We start from the raw sequence: 23,710 nt of genomic DNA on the forward strand, positions 1-23,710 counted from the left end.
GCTCTGAGGCAGAACCCAACAGAGCTAGTTTTAAATAGAATCACAGAATGTTTTGGGTTGGAAGGGAAGGGGACTTTAGACCATCCAGTTCCAGCCCTCCTGGCATGGGCAGGGACACCTTACACTAGACCAGGTTGCCCAGAGCCCCATCACTTTCAGGGAAGGCTCATGCACAACTGCTCTGGGCAGCTGGTTCCTGTGCCTCACCACCTGCATAATGAAGAATTTTTTCCTAATATCTCATCTAAATCTCTCTGTTTTCAGTATAGTAAATACATAAGGCATAAGCTGTGGTCAGAATGTTTATGCTTGTTTTGTCATGATTGGTTGTTTACTAAATTTACTGAATTTTCAATTTCAAATACATCTAGTATGTTTTGGTTGAGTCCACAAAGACCTTCTTAATAAGCTGTATGATCTAAAAAGTGATCAAATGTACAGTGAAGACAAAAGGAATTTATGAAGCAAAAATGACACTATTTAACAGAAGCAACATTTTAATAAAACTTGTTGAAATGAATGATAATTGTTTTCAAATTAAAATGTGGAAACACAGCAGGGCAAATCCAAAAATGTCAGAGCTTTTCTTTCTGACTGGCTTAGAAAGAGATAAATGCATTGTAAATATTCACAGCTTTGATGTTCTCTTCAACTCACCAATTCCTTATGGAACATTTTTCACTCTGTGGTAAACATCTCTCCTGTCTCACCCTGAATTTAGTGTCATAATTCCCTCCATTCCTCTTTCTGTTTCTTTGCATCATCATGTATCATACTCCATCTACTAAAATATGCACAGCAGAGAATTTTGTTTCTTGTTTGAACAGGTAATACATTGATTAATAAATGCTGCATAATTTATCTAAGAAGTAATTGCTCATACAGTGGTGAATTAACCTCCCTAGCTATACTGAACTTCTGGAAAGCTTTTTTCTGGCTCTAATTTCTGGTGGAATAACATTGATACAGTGTCTCTCCTCAGGAGAAGGGACTATAATAAATATTCATTTTAAAGGAATGACCTAAAAGTTTAGGTTGAGGCTAATTTTTGAAGAAAATATCAGACCTATTGTAAAGAAAACATATCTTGGAAATGGAGGGACTAAGATGACAAGATGCTTACTATTGTTTTATAAAATAAATATAATCCATAGCTGATTGACAAGCTCTCCTTCAGATGTGAGAGATCCTTCAGTCCCTGTTCCACTTAGTTCAGAACAGGAACACTGAAGCTGAGTCTGTTTTCCAGATGAATGCTCTGGTCTGGGTTAAAGTCTAATGTAGAACAGATCTCCAGTGGCCTATGTAATCATTCTTTCTTTGGAAGAGTAGATGGCTGTTTATCCATAATGGTACAAGAGAAATAGACAAACACATTAACCAAAAGCAAAATTCAGTAACCTATTCTGGTTCTATTTTTAAGGAATAAAAATGAAACTAAAGAAGTGCATGGAGACAACAGCTGTGTTCAGTGAATAGTTCCATTTACATAACTTCAATCTGTTTGGTATTTCCTATGGTTTACATTCTACAGTTTGAGAGATGTTAATTTGGATAATCAGATCTAAAGCATAGCCTCTCAGTATATATTCTAACAAGTTTAAAAGACATTTGTAGTAACACCACATTTTGGAGAGACCATGCAGTAGATTGCTAGGCTTAAAATCTCACTTTTTGCAACATTAATTTTACTGAAAATTATTTGGAACATTGAAAATAGAAGCTTACTATGCTTGCTGCCAGTAGGTTTCTTGGTGATATTTAGGATGCTGACATCAGCCTGTCTGTTTTGGATTCATGGAAGTGCTTGAGCTTACAGCCCTTGCTAAAGCAAGGGGATTGCTGGCTCCTGGACAGCAGCTTCACTGACCTTGTTTGATCCTACCTTTATCAGCTGCCAGGGATTGATTTCAAACTGAGTGTAAAACAAGTACCTTCTTCAATGACTCAGTAATTCAAGTCCACTTAATGCATGATTTTTGTATTTTTATTGTATTTCAAAACCAAAAAGATGAAGTAATGTTCTGTTTATCATCATGTTTTGTTTACCCTCAAGTCAATTTGTGTCTCTTGCCATTTTACTGCACTGAGCAGGGAAACAGCCTGGAATGTTTACACCAAGTAACAAAGGCAGGCTCAAGGGCTGCTCTGAGTGCATCTCTAAACTTTAATGAGTGGGTTGTTTTCCAGTTTAGTTTTTAATGAGATAAAGAAAAGGTGTTAATGCAAAAATAAAATTGTAATTAAGCATATAGTAGGAATTAAACACACTCCTGAAACAGAACATCTCAGTTTCTTAGGTAAGCTTGATATCCAAATCCATTCTGTTCTTTGTCTTGCTTTTCAAACTGATGCACAAGACACGATCGGTAACTGATCTACAAATTATTTCCCTCTCTTCCCATTGTGATTTCTTCTATTTTGTCTTACTTCAATCAAGTAGGCTTTGCAAAAGTATAAATCAAACAGATGAATGCTACCACTTATGACTGTTTCGATTACTTTTTTTTTTTCCCTGAGCTGCATATTTAACATATAAGATACCTAAATGGTTCGTCAGAGAGGCAACCTGAGTACTACTAAATCAAGACCAATACATAGTTCCTATGTCTTGTATAGTAAAGTATTAAATATTTTGAAAAGTAATTCAAATCATTCTCTGCTTGCACTGCCACTTGTCCCTAAATGTCCACGGACTGCACTATAAATGTGCCAGAAAGGGTGACTGATAGAATTGCCTTGGAGGTTGTGTGATGAGCAATGAAAGCTGCTGCAGCTCTCAGAAGGTCTGCAACAGATTTGCAAATTGTTTGATCAGCTGTGGCATCCCTACCAAAGCTCTGGTGAGACTGGAGCCTTTCAGTCTTCTAGAATCCAGGCATGTCAGAGCTTTGGCTGTTCCCAGAGCACAGCAATGCTGTGAAGATGGAAAGAAAGTCTCCCTCTGATTTGTAGATGCTGTGTTCTGTGTCTGGAATGCGTAAAAGCCTCAGATACATATTTCAGTAGCTGAGGCTGAGCAAGTTACCTGCTGGCACTGTTACTTGAAAAAGGTGAAATAATCTGATCTTGGAGGAAATTCAGAACTGGAGAAGTTGTTAAAAAAAACCAACCAAACAAAACAACAACAACAACAACAACAACAACAACAACCAAAACAAAACAAAAAAAATCCCAAAACAAAGGAAACAGGGTAGAAGGAGGAGGTGCCATGGGAGCAAAAAATTATTGCTGATGCAACATTATATAGAAGTTAGGCTTGTGAGTGAGACAAAGGGTCATTATCACAGGACACTTGTACACTTTTCTGTTGACCTACTGGGACGTGAGGACAATGACAGAAATCTTCCACAGGATCTCAGGAGACATTCTGAAGTATACATCTGCCAGGCCTTGGACCAAGAACAATATATGCAATTTTAAATATAAAATCAGCTGTGAAATTGCTGGTCAATCAACAACCTAAGAAAGATTAATACATTATTTGTTTAGTTGTCTGCTTAGCTGCTCAGTTAATTAAGACACATTTTGTCTTAAGCAGTCAAGTTTAAACATTTCAATATATGTTAGCAATAACCAGCTTAAGCCTGAGCTGACTCTTTTTTTAAATTAGGTATATTTTTGGACAGCTGTGGAAAAAGAGATATTATTTATTTCGTAGATCAATAGGACTGCCCCACCCACCACTGAATTCCCATTGAAAACTAAGCATCAGCTGGCTCTTAATTATCAAGTCAGCCTTAATGGTCAGGAATGTAAAGCTGGATACTACAGTGAAGCAATGCTGAATGGCATGGAAAAAAAAATGGTTTTAAGGGCTATACATTAAGAATGTCAAGGATGAATGTAAACATTTCTGTTGTGCATAATCTTGTTAGCAAAAATACAAACCTGAAATGAAGAATTACTTAAAATGATAAAAACCTGAAATATCTGAAATGGGACCTGTTTATGAATACTTTCTGTATGCAAACCCATCTTTTAAAAGCTAACTTTCCTTGAGAACATAGCTGCTGTTATTAGCTGACAGTCAACATGCTTATGTCTACTTTATCAAAGTAGTACATTTTTGATGTAAAGACATCCCATAATACCTTCAACAGTTAGCTCATCCCTTGTAAAAACAGAATGAAGTTTAATTTGCTGTTGAACAAAGTCTCCTGTCAGGTGTCTTTGCTGACACAAAAACACAAGCCTGCTTTTCTTGCAAAAGACATTCAGGCAAAAGCATATATGTATTCAAAGTGAGGTCTTTTATCATTTTAATAAATGTTGAGCTCATTATGTTTAATATAATTTATTTACTATTTAATGTAGCGCCCCTTTGGTGAGAAACATAAGCAGTTAATGACCTGCAAAATGCTTCCATGTAACTAAATTCTAAAAGCATTTGACAATTAATTTAATTAACTATGTCTTGAAACCTGCTGTTCTGGGAATATTCTAGCGATTGACAAAAACCCTGCTTTCTGTACATAGAGCAACTTTTTCTCTGCCTACAGCTGTGTCCATGATTTTCACTGTGAATCAGGGTACATATACGTAAGGAGTCATAAGATAAATGACCTTAGACTTAATAGTTTTAATATAAAAACTTATATTCTTATTTTAGATAAAAAACATCACAATTGTACCCACTAGATCACTTGAATATTTGAGCTGTGTATTTACTTTTTTCCTGTAAAAAGAGGGTGAAATATCTGGGGAAAAATATTTTGACAAGCCATCCTACTTCTTGCTCACAAGTGCTATTTTAGCCTAGATTTTTTAGGAAGGTTTTTATTTATTTATTTGTCAATCTAAGGAAAAAAAATGTGGGAAAACAAGTGCAATGGAAGTGGCACTGTCCAGGATGATCACTTTGGTAACATTAGTTATGGATGAAGGTTTTTAATTTGTTTTCTATTTTGCATATGTTTTGAGAACCCTTCCATCATGTTGTCCTCTGCACTGCAAGTCCTCAGCCTGCAGAATTCCTGGGGAGTAAGGCTGAAAAACTTTTGTGTTAGTAATCTCTACAAATATAAATTTAACCCTAAAGTTGTTTCCAAAAAACAGGAATATCTGTTGATTACTTAGCTGCACCACAATTAACCAGTCACAGTATTAAAAAAATAGATGGACCAACTTGCTTTAAATGCAAAATGTAGCCAGTAACCCATAAATGAATCTTCAAAATTCAGAAGAGTATTTTGTTATGCATGTCTGGGGTAAAAAAAGGGATTAGAAAAACACATAAAGTGTGAGCACCATTCCTAAGTCTGGGTGAGTTATGTTTGTCAGCCACACACTTAGAAGCAATACCATCTCTGCTCCAGCCTGTGCACCCAGCATCTCTCTCTGCTGTGGGCTATTCATCATCCTGCAGATACAGTTCCTGTCCTTTCTCCAACAAGGAACTGGCCCCACACTTTCCTCTTTGTTATCTTTGCTCCTTCTTCAGCAACTTTAGATTTCCTCAGACTCAATTTCAAATTTTGTATGTCAACCTTGCCTGCAGCTTGACTCACACTTGGCCCTGCTGTGGCTTGTTTACTTTGATTTAATTAAAATGCACCCATCCAGAACTCTGGGCACTACTGACTCTCCGCCTTGCAGAACCTTAAATTTCTGCAGTATTTTCACATTGCTTTCTCTACAAGCCTGGAACAACCTCTTTCTTCAATTACAATAAGCAATGTAAAAATTTTCCCCCAAAACCACTCTTTGTTTGAATCCTTCCTTAACTACCAAATCTCTATTTTTACCTTCTTTAGCCAGTCAGGAATTTAATTTATTTCAGTTACTGAAGAAATAAACTACTGTGGTTAGGAAGGTCAACCTTAAAGTCGTTGTTTATTTCCGTATTCTTTTTTACTGATGCTTTGAAGATTTCTATGTTAGCTTCAGGAGAGTAGCTTGAACTCTATATGAACACACATATGAACAATAATTCCTTTACTGTGGTTAAAAAAACACACTGTATTTTCCTATGTTACCCAAGTAGTTTTGGATGAGAAGAATTAGGAGGCGGAAAAGTGTGTCTTCCTAGGTTAGTCAGTAATAAAAAAAGAAAGAAAGAAAAGGGAAGAAAAATAAAATGTAGTGAGTTTCTCATATATGGAACCTCAGCTTTATTCGTAAGTGCTGAGAATATCAATAGCACTGTTGAAAATAAATACTTTAAGAAATTAAGAATCTGAATAAATATAATTTATTAACCTTATGGATGATTTTGTTTTGGGGAGGTTTTTTGGGGTTTTTTGGGTTTTTTTTTTACTCAGGACTTTCATATTCATCTTTCTTTTTTTTCTTATTCCTCTCTGTATTTCCACTTCTATTCTCCAAAGCTTCTTCTCATCCTTTCTTCCTGCTCCATTCTCTTACTACTCCTTTCCTCTGTATATTGCTCATGAGTTCAGTTTTTGGTGTGGCAATTGCTCTTTTCACTCCCTTTTGCCCTAGTCTAACATCCTTCACCTGGCAACAAAGAAATAACAGTGTGAGTGTGTCAGGACAGACAGGACACAGAACAAACACAAAGCCACGGATGAAATGCAAAGTGTGAATTGAATTTTGTTAACCTCACCAGCTGGGGGATGCCTCAAGCATCACCTGGGCAGTGGCACACGGGCTGGGACACCATGGAGCTGGCTCTGTGCCAGAGAGTGGCTGGAGCTGCTGTTTCCATGTGCCTTCCAGGGACCCACACAGTGGAAGCACTGTTGGAAGTCACTTAACCCCTGGGCTTTGAGCTGTCCCACAGCAGGGCAGGAATCTCAGGAAACTTTGATAGGGTACCTCTGAGTATCACAGCCTAGGTTCTCTAAACACAGATGTCCTGCTTGTCAAGCACACAGGACTAAAGTATCATTAGTGTGACATGTATGTTTTTCTACACCCCATCTCTAAGTCGCTTGAGCATGTTTGAAATCATGCTCGCCATTCTTCCACTGGCTTCCCACACTGTGCTTCAAGTCTGCTCATCTGATTTTTCTTTAAACACCTCTATAAAGTCAGATGAATCTTTGCTGACTGTAAAACCAGTGACAGAAACAGATGTCACAGAATAATGCGGATATCAGCTCTTGGTCAGATGAATCCCACTCTCGCTGACTGCTCCAGTTTTCTTTGAACTGCATACTTAGAAAGCCAGAATCATTTGATCAGAAATCTGTCAAGATATGATATTGTCTGGGTGCCTAGTTCTGCCTGCAGAGCAGCCACAGGGACTCCTAAAACTCTAAATTTTGTGCTCAGAGAGGGGGAAACATTTCTTGTTTATGCATTGATGGTGAAGAGAGTCAACACTTGGTATTGGAAACAGAATTAGTTGGGTTAGTACTTACAGGCATACTTTGACTTTAAATCAGCAGTTTGGGTGTGATAAAGTGTGCATGGGAGGAGTGCAGAAGAACAGCAGAGGAACTGCATTTGATTCACTGCTCCTGGAGCATGATTGTTTGCTGGGCCCTTTACAGAGCTGCTCAGTTTTATTCCTGAAACACACTGTTGTTGGTGCATTTCTAAAACTGCACATTTCTAAAACATTTCTCTTCCTGCAGAACCACTTTTGAGAAAGACCCTTTTGGCTTTGCCACTGTGATGCAAAAACATGGGTGTTAGAGTGTTTAGAACAAGATATTTATCAAAAAGCATTACACAGGTAACAAAGGCTGTGAGAGATCAGAAGTCCTTACTTGTATTTTCAAATCAAAAGGGTTATTTGGCTAAATATTTTTGTTTCTTTCTTTAATCTAACTTGAGTTTTGGTTTCCATTTTTTAAACTTTCTTTTCCCAATGTTAGCTGCCAAAGATATGTCAATATATCAGTAAAATACTTATTTTTTTCTTTAATCAGCATTTCACTTGAATATTTTATTGGTTGTTAGTATGCAAGGTATTGTTCTCTCAGCTTCAAATTACAAAGCTGTGGTTTTTTTCTCTCTGTTTTTATGGTTACTTCATTCCCAGAAAATTAAAATTACCAAAATTTCTTCTGACTCTAAAGGTGGTTAAAACTGGTATAATGCTCTGTTGAGAAAAAAAGGCTATACTACACAAATTCACATTTTTATTAATGTTTCTTTAGCCATGGAAGTCTTCGGAGTATGTTTCTAGGGTCTCTAATTAGAAATGCTAAAAGGTGTTTAATGGTGCTAGTTTTAGTTAATTTAGGAAGACTGATTCAGGATGAAAATTTTTGGTTATCCTGGACAAACGTGGTTCAATTTATTTTTTCCAGTGAGCGTTATATTTCTTCTATTTATTAAAGTATGTTCTTCTTTTTTTATGAAACCTTTTCATAAGAACCTGAAAATAAGGTTCTTGTGGTCTTTTATTTAGTAATGTTTTTATTTATATTCATGGAACTTTAGAATGGTTTGGGTTGGAAGGGATCCTAAAGATCATCTAGTTCCAACCTCCCTTTCCACAAGCCCAGGTTGCTCAAAGCCCCATCCAGCCTGGGCTTCAACACCTTCAAGGAAGGAGCATCCATTACTGCTCTGGGCAACTGCTCCATTGTCTCATCACCCTCATAGTGAAGAATTTTTTCCTCATATCTAATCTAAACCTGTTCAATTTCAGTTTTAAGGCATTCCTCCCTGTCCTATAGCTCCGTGCCCTTGTCAAAGTTCCCTGTCCCTGTCCCCTGTGCTCCCCACTCAGATAGTACAGCTGCACTTAGATCACTCAGAAGTCTTTTCTGCAGGCTGAGCAACCCCAGCTCTTCTCATAGGAGACCTGCTCCAGCCCTCTGATCATCTCCATGGGGAGTCCTGCTTTGGACTCACCCCAACAGGTCCCTGTCCTGCTTCTTTTGGGGCCCCAGAGCTGACCACAGCCCTCTAGCTGGGGTGTCACAAGAGCAGAATAGAAGGGTAGAATCACCTTTGAAATGAGTGACTGAAGAGTTCTGCTTACCTACAAGCTGGAGTGTATCACATATGCCTGGTGATATATGGCCTGTAGAAATCCAGCTACTGTGATTAGACCAAACAAGGGATGTTTGTTATAGTAGAAGACATTATGGTCTCATGAAAGGTCAAATTTTCATCAACTCTACACTATTTGCACTCTGTGTTTTGCTGTGTTGTAAATGAGCAAAATTTCATTAAAAATATTTCTGACCTTTTAGTGCACATACTTTCCTTTTGTGACTCTAAAACTTTGTCTTGATTTGGTCTTGACCTGAAAGAAAATAACATTTTATTCAAATACTTTCCAATTATTTTTATATTTGTGCACAAAGACTAATAAAAGTAATTCTAGAGAAATTGAAAAAAATATTTTAAAAGCAAGAGCTGCACTGCCCATTTCAGACTTAAACAATCTGCTCCCCAGTATAAATGCTAGCTCCTTCCTGTCCCACTACAGCAGTGGCTTCTGACGTTCAAAACTACAGGAGCAAATTCAGAGAACAAAAAGCATTTGAGTTATTGAAATCACACGGTATTTCATATGCTTCTGTGTGTTTGCTCTATCAGCCTAGATTATATTTACTTTCACAAAGACTTTATCACATGAGCACAGCAATTCATTTCAGTTCCTCATGTCCATTCTCTTTTCAACTGCAAATTCAGTTGAAAGTTTATTCAAAGTAATAAAGAAAAAATTTATACTAGCTTTACAAGAAGGATAAGCAGCAGTCATTTAGGTTTTAAGACCTTTAAAAAAATAGATTGATCTAAGTAAACAGAATATCTTCTGAAATAATTTCTCTGTATGCAATCTATAATTTACATAAATGTGTGCCATTGTAAATATAGTTGTTTTTAATTCCATGAGATCAGTCAAGGGTATTTCATTTTAATGTCTTCTTTCTGGATGTGACTTTGAAGATGAGTAAGACTCAAACTCTGCTAGACAGGGTCTGCAGTGTGGTTTGGATTAACTGTGTCAGTTGATAAGATTAATTTCTCTGATAGGTAATAACTCTTGCTGCACTAGCAGTGCTAGTGACAGTGAAAGCCCTCTGACTCTACAGCCTGGACACATGATTGAACTGCTTTGTTCTGTACCATTGTGAAGACCTTTTATGTTCCACAGTCTACCTGAGTAGTCTAAAAAATATGTTTGTACCATTCAGGATCATAATCCTTTATTTGTCTCATAAATTTCAACGTAATATCCAGCCTAGTGTGAGACTTTGGTAATTAAACTCTACACTGAAAGCTATGTGCTTCATGGATCATTGGATATGCTAATTACCTTTTACTAGGACTGTCATCTGTATTTATGTTGTGGTAAGCAATAGAATAATTTAATGTACTTGGCAAAATTGGTAGTTATGGAGGTATTTTAACTGTGGTGGATTTTTTAGGTAAAACATAGAAATATGATACTTTTTCTTCTCTGTACTCTGGCTAAATGAAACTAACTATCTTGATCTGAGTAGGTCTGTTGAGATTTTTTTTCACTTCATAAAGTGTATTTGCAATGTATTTTGTGTTTTCTATTGCACTTGGGTTTACATGTCCTTTTATATTTTTCTAAATTGGAACAAATTGCTCAAAGCTTGAATTGGATAAACATATCTATTCTGTGTGATTCAATAACTCCTTCATATTGTACAAATGGTTCATATTGCACAATATGGGAAGTTATCAATATTTTTTTCTCCTCTTGTCTGTGACACAAGAGCACTAATGCTGTGTCAAAAAAATGTAGAGTGTTTTTCTCATTTACAACAGTGGTACTCAGTTTATTCTCTAATGTTATGACAAATTTTATTATTTCTTTTTATTTAGGTATTAGATCTGATGAGGAAAGAGAAGCAATGGAGTAAATATGTATGAATATCCACTTCAAATGTAATCAAATTCTTGTTTATATTTTATCTGAAAGTGGTATAATCACAAATGTGACTTCCTTAATTATAAAATAGAGGTAGAATTAAGTTTTTTGCAATATTAATAAAGGAAAACTGCAGGAAAATGTGTAATGTCTTGTAAAGCAAGATACTATATCTGTCTGACCTCTTTACGAAAATAAGTTTATAAACAACGAAAATATTAGATCACACAGAAACTAGTACTATTGTATTTTTCCCCTGGAAAATTTTGACATTTCAAGATAAAGAATCAAGTTTCCAAATAAAAAAATGTTGTTTATTTTAGGTGACATTTTGACATTTTTATAACACAATCATGTGGCAAATATTTGTTTCTGTAGAAGTTCCTGGTGATGAAGAAGCTATACCCAAATGGCTGGGGTTTTTGGTTCTCTGTTGGGTTAAAATAGAGACAACTCCAAAGCTGTAAAACAAAATCTGTGCCCAAATTTTGAGTGAGCTCACTGAGGAGGCAAATAACAGAAAGTGAAACAGAGAGAACTAATGTTTTTCAGTAGAAAACAATAAGATGATTAAGGTACATATAATGGCATTCTGATTACCTGTGTCTATTTCAAATGTCGTTTTGGAGATCACAAAGCTCCTTTTTCAGTGTAGTACCGTAACAGCTTGACTGCTCTGCCTCTGAAAACTACGGGTGTTCTCATGTTCTTGGGCACTTAGAGGTGTGTGGTTTGTTTATCTGCACAAACACAGGTACCAATGCAAAGTTTGAACCAGAGTAAAATTCTTTATGCAAACACTCTCCCAAGAGATGAAATATATCTTCTGAAGGACATAATTTAAAAATTAAATCTCACCTCATTTGTATTAAAAGAAATGTCGCTGATGATTTTCCTGAGTGCAATAATGAACTTTTGGTTATAGCTCCACTAAATCCAATGCTATATAAATTTGAACACTTTGAGTATCTTTCAGACTTTTTAAAATGTTATTTTAGAGGATTTTTTCCTTAAAATTCTTGTTCCATCATGTATTTACCAGTATGTTCCATTTTGTTTAAGATTCAATTTTTTTCTGGTAAATTAAACTGTATTTCTTCATGCAGAAATGTTGCATCTGTAGTGAAATCACAGAAGTTGCATTTTTTACCTTGAGACGATTGCTTTAAATATGCCTCCAGATCAACAGGAATTTTTTCCCCTTTTAAGTGTTACTGTGTGCTTATGGGAAAAAAAATGTGAGGTGTGATTCTTGGACTGGATATCCACATAACACTTAAGAGTAATCAGTGTCGTGCTGAATGTCTCCGCTTATCCACGCCAAAACAGAACTCACATTATTCAGAACTGGTGTGGAAGCATATAGGGCAACTTTGATTCAACTTTGCACATACCTCTTTTGTGATCAAATTGTTTTCACAACTATCTGAGAAATTCAGGGAATGTAAAAGATTACGTCTGCTTACAAAGATTCCAAGTTTAATAGGATGGGTTTCACAGTCTGTTCATATTGTAGTGGTTCCTTTAATATCAGCCTTGGCAAAGACAAATATTCCTCACAGTCATTAACTGTCAATTTTTGAAATATATTTTTTTATTTATACATTTGAAAGTCTACAGCTACTAAGATGGCATCTTCAGCTCTAATGAATTCAACCCAACAATTCAAATAAATTAAAAGCCTGAGGTGGCTTCATCAGCAATTATTAGTTTAGAAGTCTCTGGTATTAGAAGTGGCATATATTACTTGCTTATACTTGATTTATCTATAGTGGTCAATATCAAATGACAGATTCAAATGGATGATATCAAAGAAGAAAAGTAAACTAATTTAGTTCCTTTTCATGGTTCATTAGTATTTCTAATATCTTTCTTTCTTTCTTTCTTTCTTTCTTTCTTTCTTTCTTTCTTTCTTTCTTTCTTTCTTTCTTTCTTTCTTTCTTTCTTTCTTTCTTTCTTTCTTTCTTTCTTTTTCTTTCTCTTTATTTCTCTTTCTCTCTCTCTTTCTTCTTCTTTCTTGCTCTCTTGCTATGCAGTGTTTATAGTACTTTTTTTGCAAATTACACTGATTCCTTCTTTACCCCACAGTGGCCACTGATCACCCTTTTGTTTACAACACATTTGCACATGTTGGAAGAATAATACTGTGTCATTCTCAGTCTTCTCACCTTCAAACTAATTATTACTTTAAGTACAGATTACTTGAACCTTTGCTTGCAAGTTATATATTCTATTTTTTCTAATCCCTGTTACTGTTCCCTGAATTTTTCTTCATGTTATCTCCACTTTCCTTAAAGTGCTGCTGTCTAAAGAGGATACTGCATTACTTGGAGCTCCTTGGTGCTGAACTGTGCACAATTATTGCATCTTTATCTGCTCAGTTGCTGTTTACCTTTTTACTTCCTCTATTATGACTGTGTTTTATTGCTGTTGTCCTAGTACAGCACTATGCTTGCCTCCAAAATTTCCAACCAGTGCCTGAAATTTTAAAACCCTAGTCTAAAAATAATTTTCATTCTGGTTTCCAGTGTGCTTAGAACCCCTCTGCCCTTAGTCAAACAATCAAATTTGGTCCTTTTTTTTGCCATTATAAGTGAAACTGGTGAAAATGCTTGGTAAGTCTCAGCATCTTCCAGTCCTTGATCCAGTCTTACTTGAAACCCTCTCCCACTCTGACAGCAAATCATTAGTAACTGTTTGCTGAGAGAAATTTCTCGACTGATTTTCCACCTATCTGATGGTGATTACATCTCCTGCCTTAGCTTTTTTTATGAGAATGTTATATGGAACAGTGTCAGAAGCTTTAATTAAAAGTTAGAATCTATCATATCTGCAACTTCCTTTTTGTCGAGTTGACTTGTAGAAGGAAAGTAGACTGGCTTGACATGAGTTCTTTCTGACAGATGTGCATATATTCTTTTACTAGCTTGTCTTGCAGATATCATGGCTAATACTTGTCTTTAAAATTATTAAGTTAATTAAGTGTTTCTTTGGCCATGAGAATTTTTCATTTGTTGTTTTGAGGTTTTTTCTTCTCCTACAGGTGCTTGATAAATATTTAGATAAATACTTAGTAATATTCAGAATTTCAGTAGCTAATTTCTTAAAAACTTCAAAGTGAATGGTCTCAGTCTTTGTCACATGTCACATTTGATTGGTCAGCATCTTCTTTTGTCATATTTTATCTGTGCATTTAATTATGCTTGTTGAATTAATTCTGTTAAGTGAATCTTCATTATTTGTCATTCATATAAAGATTTAAGGAAAAAGGCAATGGAAGAGGTTATCCTTCCTTTTTATAATTTGGTCTATGTTGTCTTTTACATTGTTTTGTTTTCATTGTTCAAGTATAGTTATGGACTCTTTCTGTTGCCTTCTCTTCCTTGTTCCAGTAAGAGCTTTTCTGGTGGTTTTTTTTTTTTTTTCCACACTAGTCTTTTTGGTTTATTTTCAAATGAACAGAAAGTACTCCCATGTGTTTCTATGATTCCTTTTCTGCTTTCAGATTATTAAAGAGCCCCTAGTTCAGCCAGAAATATTTCTAGCTTTCCTTCCTCTGTTTCTTCACATATGTACAGTTTGTCTTTGTACATTTGGTAACAAGAAGTACAGTCTTGCCAATGGGAATATTTTCAAACTACATGCTCAGATTAGTTATAATGTGTCTTCCTGTGTTTCTGTACTCACTAGAATGTATTCTTTGAATAAGCTACTAAATGTACTGCTTTGTTTTTTCAGACTGAGAAAAGGCAAGACAGAATTTGATGTGTACACGCAAAGATGAAAAGCACCTCATGGCACTGATGATATCAGAAACAGCAAAAGATTCAGCTTGCAGAAAACCAATGCACTTAGATTAGGAAGTCCTTAGTTGCTTGATATTTTCTGTAGCTGTTTACAAGAACTATCAGGTGTTCCACCCTTGTTTTGGTCAGGACAGCACAAGAGTACATAGCCAATTAGATTGCAATTTTTTCCCCTGAAGGCTAAGTCTCAGCAGGAACTAGAAGATATTGTCTCTTAAGAGACAGATGCTGTCAATCCCATTATGATATTGCATTTTTTTAATGCAAGAGAGCAGCTCTTGGCAATTGCAGAGCCTGGAATTGAATAGGAGCCAACTGCTGGGAGATGTCTTCATCAATGCCTCTGATGACTCCTTGGTTTTGGTCCTATATTAGCCCTACTTCCTAGAACTATCTATCTACAGATACTGTCTCTAGCATCTCCACCTTAGCTTGCTTACTCCAGCTTAGATTTGCTTTTCAAGAGACACTTGAGGTTTTTAAAATCTATTACCGCCATTTATTTTACTCCACTTTCCAATTAATTAAAATATTAACTATAATAGCTGTTTTTCCAATTAATTTTCTCCCTCTAGATTCTCATTAAATTCCTCATGACTAATTAAAATTAAATCTGATACAGCTGCTGACTGGATGAATAAAAGGAAATTCTTGTATATCGTCTCTTTCTTCTCAGACCTCCTATTATGACATTGAATAAAGAGGACTCTTCCTTCTTCCTGAATTCTGAGGAAAATTACTTCTAGGGAAGTATGCCTTCCCTTAAAATATTAATTGTACCATTCAGGTCAATATTGCAGTTCTGTGATTTGTCTCACAAAGAAATGTTGGAAAGGATCTTCTGTAACTTCAGTTGTTTAGTAGAACAGATAAAATGTCCTGTCTCAATAGAAAATTATTTTATAAAGAATTCCAGAGTAGAATTATTTATATAACAGAGTCTAGCAGAGCTTTAAAATACAAGAAGCAACTTGCTTGACTCAGAAAATAATTTGAAAGCTACAAAGTGTGAGTCCCAGTTATTTTTTAGCCAACTGAAACAGTTCCTTGTCTCTAGGAAAAATGTTATCATTCAGAAGCAGACACCAATACACTTCACTTGAGAATTTTTGCCAGATGGTGTCACATAGATTTCCAAAGATTTTATATTATCTTTCCATTTATCATGATGCTGTTTGAAAATGCAGTAAAGTCATAAAGCAACCCTACAGTATTGTGTGTGAATTTATTCCTGTTCTTTCATACTCTTCTGTGAGATCTAATCAAGAAGTGTGACTATCCCTACTTTGATTGCATAGCCAATCTACTCACGTTCTCACAAGTGAAAATGTTTACACTGGGCATAACAGATAACATGCAGATGTTTCTTCCTAAGAAATTATCAAAAGGGTTTGATTCTGCTAGCCTTAATTTTATACATTTACATATACTAGGAACCTCTTTGGCTTTATTTGTGTGAGATGTGTGTGGACACACACACACACACACACACACACACACACACACACACACACACACACACACACACACACAGAGAATAGTTGATTTGTAACCTTACCAAAGAAAAGGAGATGTTTAATCTAATTAAGTTTCAAAAGCATGAGGCAAAAATGTTAGTGTTTGAAGAAGGAACATTGTTTTAACCACTAAGAGTTTGCTGAATCACTGGGGCAAAGAACATTGGAGAAAACAGAAACTCTTGCAGTTCCTAGATGATATCTTTTAACCACCCTTCTTGCAAAGGGTCACAAATGCAGTGTTTCCTCTTTATTAATATTTAAATTGATACAGTGGCATCTGCTATGGAGAAATTCTGATCTTCCTCAGCTGGGACAGAGGCTGCTTTGAATGTTAGAGGGGATGTTTAAACAAAATTCTCTGAAAGATCGAATCCTGGGCAGTTAGTTTTCTGACATATTTTCAGAATATTCCTCCATTATTCATATGGGGCATAAAGAAAATAAATCTGTGAAATGCTGCTAATCTCTGGAGTTGAATTATCAGTGAGGCTAATAATATCTACAGGTATTGTTTGACTGCTCACTGAGACAACAGAACATTGTAGGGATACATGTTAAGAGAGTACTCAGGATCATGAGTTATGAGTGAAGCCAGAATCCTGTGCAAAATAGAATCAAACCATGTAATTAAGGCCAGTCAAACTAGAAGGGGAAACTGAAGTACCCCAGTAAACTAATTCTTGCATTTTCTCACTATTGAAAGCCTCCTTTTTCAAAAATATGTTCTTTAATGCATTTGTTTTTTTTATTGTGTGTATAATACATATTTGTAGCTGTTGGTTGTTTGTCATTGAATGTCTAATTAGTTGTAATGTTGCCTACTGTTTTTCAATGGAAATAGTGAGGTTTTAATTTTTACTTATGAGGAAGTGTATTTTTTAGCACCTTTCCAGACTGTCATGCAGCTTGTCCTAATTTTCACTGCAAGCAGTAGATGCTGTTCAAAGGAAAAAAAAGGAAGCAACACAACTGATATTTCTGTAGGAGTTGCAAGCAATAGCACAGTCTGTAGACACAAACTTCAGCCTGAATACTACAATTTATTAGCCCTATAAATTTTCTTCCAAGGAAATGCTGGATGCAGAAAGGCATGTGTTCCTTTACTGCCCTCTCCAAAGAGAGCTGTTGTGGTGCATGTGCCAGCTTAGGAACTTTGGCTGGCAGTGTGCAGCTGTCTGGATCACAGGCCTGAGTAGCAGATTTCTCTCTGTCACTTCAGTTAGGAGCCTGGGCCATTTCCTTGGCATCTTTTGGCATACCTTATTGGGAACCCTGCACACCATAATCAAAAAGAAAGGTAGAGAAGAGCACTACAGAAACCTACCAAAATGAAATAGTGGAACAAACAAACGTTCTTATAGCAACCTCACGATGATGTGTTGTACAAACTGCAACAGAATTCAGAGCGGAGCTTAAGAGAGCAGAGTTCATTGTGTGTGCTGCCTCTGACAGACTGAATATCCTTCTCCACATAGCCATATTTGAAACAATCTGCAAGACTGAAATAGAGACCAGAAGTTTGATCCAGTGAAATCAGCTGCTCCCTCCCACAAAGCAGTGAAGAGCCGTCAACAAGTTCTTATGAAACTTCATGCTTGAAATGCATTTCTTACTGGACTGTGTGGGAAGGATGAGTAATAGGCTCTCATTGTGTTTCACTTTTATACCCTTTCCCTCAGAATAGATGCATGGTACTTTTCTGGAATCTCAGCAGTCAACAACTTACTTTGCAATTCATCAAAATTGGCTATTCTTTATCTAAGTAAGTGCTAACATTTATTTGTGGTAGTTTGGATCTGATGTGCTGGCATATCTGTGTTTAAATATTTACAAGAACTTTCATATATGTTTTAAAATATATAGGATATGTCAAATGGAAAGAGGCTAGAAACTGTGGCTTCAGAACCAAGAAATAGTATGTACTCCTTTGGAGAAGCACAGTTTATCAAAAACTTGGGTGCAAAGCACTTCAAATGCTGAGATAGTCTGGTTTTATGACTGATAATTTGAAATACAAAGTGAAGAATTGTGGAAAATCCCATGTGGTTACATACTCTTTGAGAAGAATTAGCTCTGAAGGTCACATTCATTGAGGGAATCCCATTTCTCTCCTATGACTGATGGCTTTCCCTTTCAGATATTTTTTCACTTCCTCCTATATATCTCATCACAGTAGATAATTCCACACTTTCTCATCAAGTCTGATTATTTCCACCTTTTCACTGCCCTTTCTAGATAGGTAAGGTATTATCTCTCCCACATATCAAATGTGTTGCATCTAGACTTCCAGCTCTGTTTCCCCAGAGGTTTCACAAGCCTCTTCATTGGTTATATTCTTCTCATTCTTTTTTTTTTCTCTTCATCAGTCCTCACACAGGTCTGCATCTTTCTGAATATTTTTGCCTTTTTGTCCTCCCTTATTTTCGAACACTGTCAACTTGCTCCTTTTATTGCTTTCAACTTTGGCTTTCTAACCACACATATGACCTCTCCAGTTACTAAAACATTCCTTTTTCAAAGCAATTTATTTTTGGATATATCTTTCCCTTTTCCAACTCAGACACTGAACATATCCATGTTAATGTTTTTGAATGGCAGCATTTTAGGTTTAAAACTTGATTATTTAGTTTTGATACTGCCTGAGGTTACAGAGTCTGGTAGCCCACTGCCATGTGGCTCTTTTAGCTCTGTGTCCCCAAGCTCAGAAAGGCTGAGTACCTATTTTTGAGAGGCATAGATACATATGTTCATATACATATATACACACACATGAACACATGCATCACTATTTATGTGCTGGTATTCATATGTATCCATATATATGCGTGTGTGTGTGTGTGTGTGTGTGTGTGTGTGTGTGTGTGTACATACATACCTATGAACTTCAGAACATTCTAGAAGCTGGCCTTAGACTATCAGTCTGCCTAGAAGCTTGCATTAAATCCCAGGTCTCCCTAGCTGCTGGAGCCCAGACATAGGAGCCTTGGAGGCCCACAGACTAGCTCTGCTTGCTGATATTGAGACTTCTCAATCTTGTTTGCCTTGTAGTCCAGCTTGATGCTCACCAACATTCACTCAGAACAGAAGTGCATCCACACAGAAGCTATATATAATAGGATTAAATATGTGTATAGAATACATATGTGGTGACCAAGCACAGGGCATAGTCAGACATGTATTATGTGCCTGTTTCCACTTGATTAACCCCATTTATCTGATCAACCTCTCTATTCCCACTCCTCTTCCTGTCTTAGCCACCTAGGTGCCTCCCTTTCTCCACCTAGAGTCCTTCCACTAAACACCCCATAATAAATTCCACACATTTCCAATATTGCTTTAAAATGTTCCTTCTGAAATGTTTACAGACTTCAAAAATGTTCTTTCCCTTCATCCCACAAGGAGTCTCAAAACTTTAGGGACAACTACCCTCTCCAGCGTGGAACGTGGCCATGTAGGAGTGTTTCTCTCACAGCATCACCTTGGGCTGTTTCACCCAGGAACCATGGAGTAACAGGTCCCCTTTCTGGTCACAGGGAGCAGCTGATTTAGTGACCCACTTTTCACTGATTAGCTTACTTGTGTTCCTCTGCCTGTCATTGCTCCTCCAGCCCTCACTGGGCTTTTTGTGTTGGTAGTGATTAGCCTTTAATAAAATAAAATAACCTAACACACTAGAAAAAAATCCACCCCAGCCACAACAAGTAAATAATCCTGTTTTGTGAAAGATGTTTATCAGTATACGTCTGGGTTGGGATTTTTACTACAGTCTTGTCTTTTGACAAAATGACTTTATAAAATGCTGTATCCTCTATCATCTGCTTTATGCCCAGAAATGGGTCCCGTAGCTTCAAGCTGGGCCTGGGGGAAGGGGAGGAAGCTGGGGAAGTTCTTTCAGCAGTCTGTGTTCAGCTCTCACATACTCCCTCAGTTTTCTCAGCTCTGTGGTGGAGAGAGGGAGTACATTTTTTGGTTTAGCTAATTTCTTTTTGTTAGCTGAGGCAAGCTTTTCCTTGGGCCTGTGGCTTCTTCTGGAGCTGTCTGGCTCCAGAAGGATCATCAGTGAGAGCTGGACCCTGTGAGGGGTGGGGAGGCTGCAGGAGAGCCACATCCTGGCTCAGACCTCTGGAGAAGCAGAGCAGAACTCTAAAATCCACCAGCTTTCTCCACAGTGGGAAGGTTCAATATTAACAATTCCTTTTTCCTCTGTCTGCAGGAAATTTGATTGTTAAATAAACAGGTTTTTTTTCACTTTCCTCCAAGAAATTCCTTTTATATTGGTGGGGGAGGGAATGCCAAAACCTGCCTTCTTTAGTGGTGATGTTAATTTCAGGATGTTTCCTCCTAAATTTGACTCAAACTGAGACAAATCTAGTACTGAAGACTCACTTTTTAGCACAGACAGGATTTTGCAGAAGTGTTTTAGCTATTGAGACTTTATTAGAAGTATCAATAGTAAGCGACTCTTTTGGTTTGAAGTCTTCTGTTGCGGTCTAGTATTTCATTCAGGTGCAAATCCAATGTATTCAGCCTAATTTCTGGTTCCTTAGGACTCATAAAGACCACGATGCAGATCCACTCAATGTCCACGATTAACCCTTGAAATCTAAGTTGTACTGAGGCTGTATCACCTTATCATGCAATGGCATTTCAAGGCCCTTTGCACAAGGCACTTGCACATTGAATTCTGTGGTGTCTACTGCCAATCAAAAAGACTGAGAGCACAACAGGGAAATAAGTGACCTTTCAGCTCTGATTTAGGGCAGTGGAGAGTTGGCATCCTTGGCAGAGTTGGGCACAGAGCACTAGAAAGACTGGGATAGCTGGAGAAGGAATGGCAGTAAATCTGTCCGCACACACTCTCAATGAATGCAGAGTACAGTCAGTCCAACTTCACTGCAGTGTTTAAAGTGGGCCTTATGAAAAAATCTACTTAGAATAATCCTGAAAACCTGGGAAAGCAAACAGTGTGTGTATCACATTCAAGATAAAAATACACCTGAGCAGCTATTCTAACCATAACAACACTAGTCATATATAAAACATGGTGAAAGCTTGAAAATTTTGTGAGTTTTGATAATCTGAAACTGTCATTCTAAATTCTGAAGAAGATAAAAATTTCTATAATTTCATTTGAAATGCATGTATAGAAAGTATTTTGATCTTGTTCTGTTTACTAGTTCTGTAAAAAATGCACCTCTCCTGGGATGAAAGTATAGACACTTGTGTCCACAAAACCTAACTACTTATATGTACTCTGATGTTAAGACATTTTCAATGTGCATCCAATTATGAGTTTTATTTCATAACAGGAACATTTACTGAGAACAGTGTTAGAACAAAAGGCTCCAGGTTCAAGAGTATGACATCTGGGGTTTTTTTATACTTTAAACATTCAAATTCTGTGATACTGAAATATTTGTATTTTCCAAAATATGTTATTAGCATGAAAATATTGTATCACTAAAATATCGAAGTATGAAAGTATGAAATGGTGCAAAGCTTTTTTTTAACCTATTCTAGCTATTAAGATAGAATAGGCTCCTGAGGCAATGAGATAAATATGGTTAAAGTAACAGCAGCATAGAATGGGAGTAGCATGATGATTAGTTACACACAAAAGATAGTACATATTTGTGCTACGCTGTCGCAAATCCCTGTAGAATTGAATCTTTGTGTCTGCTGTGATTGAAATCCAAACCTAATACATATAAGAGAAACAAGAGGAAGGATTTATTTGTTAGTTGCTTGCAGGGTTTCACTTGGACATTTCTTGGACAAACTTCTTTCAAAATCTTTAATGTTTACTCAAAAATATTCCTGTGTATTCAGCATTCCCACCTGATTCATGAACTAATGCAAAAAGTCAAAGTGTCTCTCAGACATTTTTTTACTTCATAGGAGAGGAATATCTATTCTGTAAAGCAATACCATTACTTTACAAGCCATCCTTCACAGAAAGCTTTATCATAAGATGCTCAGCACAGAGATTCATAAACTGAAGCAGATGAAGATGAATTTTACTCAGTTTATAGAAAAACATGAACCTATATCAATTTTATGGGATGGAGAAAACATAAATCTGCAGCAAAGGAAGGGTAGTAAAAAGACCAAGTATAGTAAATAGATAGGATTTATCCTTAGATGTGATTATGAAATAAACAAGTCAGTAAAGTCAGAGGTGACAAGCTTTTTGCATTAGGAATGAGTATTGAGAAAGGGACGCTGGGAAGGACAAAGTCTGGAAAACTATGGTAGATGACAGATTAAAGATATAAAGACTGAATTTTTAAGGATGAATTCTGCAATGCTTTGGAAACATTTACTAGGTTTATGCATGAGACAGATGAAGGAAGAAAATTTTTAAAAATAAAAATAAATAATTCTGGTCTGAGTCAAAAGGCAGGTTTGTGTGCTGGCATTCATGGGAGAAGCAGGTGGAAGGAATCAATCTCATTTAAATGAAGTTTTGGAATTCGGATTTCTGAATGAAAATGAGTTGTACAAAGCAGAGAATCATGTTATCACAGCAGAGAACCAGGAGTGTAACTCATCTGACATCAGCTTTAAGATAAAATGAAATTGTGGCATGTTTGTCATCACTGATTTTAAAGGGAACCTAGATGATGAAGGCAGATACAATGCCTGTATTAGATCTCTATGTGATCAGTGAAACACTCAATTCCTCTCCAGCCTTTTCTTTTATGCAGCTCACCTTTATAACCTCAGGCAAGAAAGCATAGGAAGCTAGGACAGCGGGTGCTGAAATTTTCTTGTCATTTCAGCTCTTTGATGAGGACCTCATCCAAACTGAATCATATGTTACAGTGTCCAGTACTGGCATCTTCAGGGGAAAAAGAAGACAGGAAGAAAAGCAAACCTTCAATAACCTACTCATAAATGTATGGCTCAAACCCCATATAAAAAGAGAACCTTTGCTGAGGCATCTGCAACACAACCATTTCCCATTTTCCTTTCCATTTCTTAAGCAGAGAGCACAGAGACAGGTGAATAACTAGGGCTTCTGTCAGCTGCTTTGTTTCACTCATGTGTGTTAGAGCTGACCTAGAGAAATCAGGAAACTCCATGCAGATTGTCAGTCCCCCTCCACTGTACTAAAAAGAATATCTATCTGTATCTTAACCAAACATTTATAGATGAATACAAATACATGTTCCACAACATGTACAGCTTGCTCAAGACCTATACATAATATATTGTTCATATGTAATTATACAGAAATGTAGACACACTGCAATTTGAAATGGACTGTTTAGAAGTTTTGTAGTGGTTACACTATTTTTCACTATCTTTCCTTCTAAAACAGATGTCCAAGCCTTTTGAGGAGAGTACTTCCAGTCTCTTTCTATCTCCCCATTTTCTGTTTTCACTCTGTCACCTCTGCCTCCTGTTGTTCTTTCCTATAATTTCTTTCCTCACACATCAGCTTGAGTATGTGACACCAGTGCCAGTGAAACTTGTTGAGAATTAGGAGTGACTGTGCTTGATAAACCCAGATGCTAAAATTATTACCCACTTATGCCCCCATACTGCTACTTTTTCTTCTTATCAGCATATATGGCTTTACTGTCATTGTGATGCAGTACAAT

General features: G+C 36.6%; 1 protein-coding gene and 1 long non-coding RNA gene across 29 annotated transcripts in view; one reads left to right on the forward strand and one right to left on the reverse strand.

Moving 5' to 3' along the window:
• Nucleotides 1–23,710, forward strand: part of DLGAP2 (DLG associated protein 2) — a 459,301-nt gene that overhangs the window by 236,936 nt on the left and 198,655 nt on the right. The window lies entirely within an intron of this gene.
• Nucleotides 6,319–8,803, reverse strand: LOC135297948 (uncharacterized). The gene is made up of 3 exons (XR_010359890.1): nt 8,776–8,803; nt 7,329–7,579; nt 6,319–6,459 (listed from the first exon to the last, which is right to left on the reverse strand). It is a non-coding gene; the product is annotated as an uncharacterized LOC135297948 (long non-coding RNA).

The sequence above is a fragment of the Passer domesticus genome, chromosome 3 (genome assembly GCF_036417665.1).
Source record: "Passer domesticus isolate bPasDom1 chromosome 3, bPasDom1.hap1, whole genome shotgun sequence".
Classification (NCBI taxonomy): domain Eukaryota; kingdom Metazoa; phylum Chordata; class Aves; order Passeriformes; family Passeridae; genus Passer; species Passer domesticus.